Source organism: Anopheles aquasalis, chromosome X (genome assembly GCF_943734665.1).
Source record: "Anopheles aquasalis chromosome X, idAnoAquaMG_Q_19, whole genome shotgun sequence".
Classification (NCBI taxonomy): domain Eukaryota; kingdom Metazoa; phylum Arthropoda; class Insecta; order Diptera; family Culicidae; genus Anopheles; species Anopheles aquasalis.
In genome coordinates, this window is record NC_064876.1 from 665,069 (window position 1) to 667,216 (window position 2,148).

The following is a 2,148-nucleotide window of genomic DNA, read 5'->3' on the forward strand; positions in this document are numbered from 1 at the left end:
CCCCCGTGCCCTGCCACTTCCTCCCGGACTGCTGCTTTACTGCGGGCGGTGGCGAGAGTCAAACTTTTCTGTCAAGTTATTTCCCCACAGCCCCCTCCCCCGGCACCCTAGCACCCTGTCCGTGGTAATGAGGGCAGGCAAGACACAAACTTTAATTTTCACCATTATTACACGTAGCAGCAGCAGCAGCAGCAGGTGGCTGGTGGCTGGTGGCCCCCGGACGCGGATCCCCAACGGAAGTGCGAAGCGTGCACCGCGGGGAAAGGAAAAGGGCCTCGGAATGAAGTTAGGCATAACAAGGCGTCGCACCGGGCAGCTCTTTAACGGTTCCACTCATCTAGGGCACGGTATCGGTGAGGCGTGACGGTGCAGGATGAAGCATAACGATAAGCTCGAGCACTCGCGTCCCGTGGTCCGCGCGGACGCCTGAGCCGCTGATCAACCCCTGGAATCATGAACGGATATAGCCGGAGCCGGAAGGCAGCGAAGGGAAGAGAAGAGAAGAAAACAGGAAACAAGGAAAAACAGCCACAAAAAAGGGGGGAGGGAACAGAAAAAAATGGAATCGAATTATGGAAAGCGAAAGTAGCGCCAGTCTGGGCACCGCCAGTGCTGGCGAGAGAGCGTAAGGAAGGCGGTGCGCTAGAAATTGCTATCGCGTAGCACCGCCAGTTCGCTAATCTGGTCAACCCGCCAGACCCTGTCGCTGTCATCTATATAGGAAGCTCATCAAAAACTCACCTATAGGCAGCAGCAGCAGCAGCACACATTATCTGTAACAAAGAATGGCACCGAATTAGCTAATGATCATGTATTACGTCACGTTTAATAACTTTGTTTTGTTTGTTTAATAACTAAAAGTTTGCAAGAAAATCCTGTAAGCTTGCTAGGAATGTTTTCGTGAGAAAATGAGGATCGTTTTGAGGAAAGAACAGGATTAAACACACCCGCGATGAACACTCGTTATCGATGCAAAACCATACGCAAACAATAGGCTGCCAGTCCATGCGTTTGCAAACAGCATTTACGCTTAGTTTTGCGCTCCGTGAAGCTATAATCTTTTGTACCGCGTGTAAACGGCAAGCGTAAACGTTTTTTGGTATTTATTTTCAATTAACGCTTCGTCTGTCACCGGCTTTACACGTTACAAAATTTCGCAAATGGTAAGAAAACAGAAAAAGGGTGAGAGAGAGAGAGATTGTAAAAAGCCAGAACATTCCGCTACAAAACGCGTCATATGTTAATGCAGATAATCGAACCATGGGAAGTATTTTAGAAAATTGCTTTGAACTTTAGCCTAAAATGGATGGAAAACTGGAATCATCTTTTAATCATGTGTATGTGTTATGTTATGTAGCTCAACGTAAAACATGCAACATAAAGCGTAAAACATAAGAAATGATCCAGATGCGTGAGAATAAAACTCTTTATTCAATATCTATGATTAATGTTTTATGTTCGCGAGGACGATCGCGACAACAAAGAAGCTCCGGGATGATCACGGGATGGTGACGAGAAGCTCTGAAGCTCTGTTCGATTCGAGCAAAAGGCATGTAGTGATTGGCAAAAGTTCTCACCCGTTCGGCCCCGTTCTGGCAGACGTACACTATTTAGCATTAAATGAGCAACACAGTTTCACTTATTGGAATATTTGAATAACAGTAGCCAAAAACAAACCTCCTCGAACCTGAGAACGGGCCCGCTAGGGGAACGGCGACAGGAGCGAAACAAGGAGAACCCAAATGCTGGTGTTCCTGCTCGCGCACTGGGCTGCTGTGGCGTGGCATCATCATTATCGTCATCGTGAAATGTGACCCACACCCATGAGATGGCGCATGGTAAAAAAAGAGGGAGCGTCGTACCAGCATCATCATCATCATCGAAAGCCCAGCTTCGTTCGTTCGGCAGCTTCTTCGGGTTTTTCCGACCGAGTTTCCCGAGGCCGTACGCTGGGCACGACAACAGCCGAAGCCGAGCGACCACCGGAAACCGAGGACGAGGGTTTTCCGAGTCCGAGTTTTTTCCCGGAAGTACCGAAGTGGTGCTGGAATGGATGCTGGATGCTTGCTGGTGGCCGGTCGCTACCAGTAGTAGTACCGATCGTCGAATCCTGCTCGACGCGTGTGTGTGCCGGGCCGGCCATCAAAT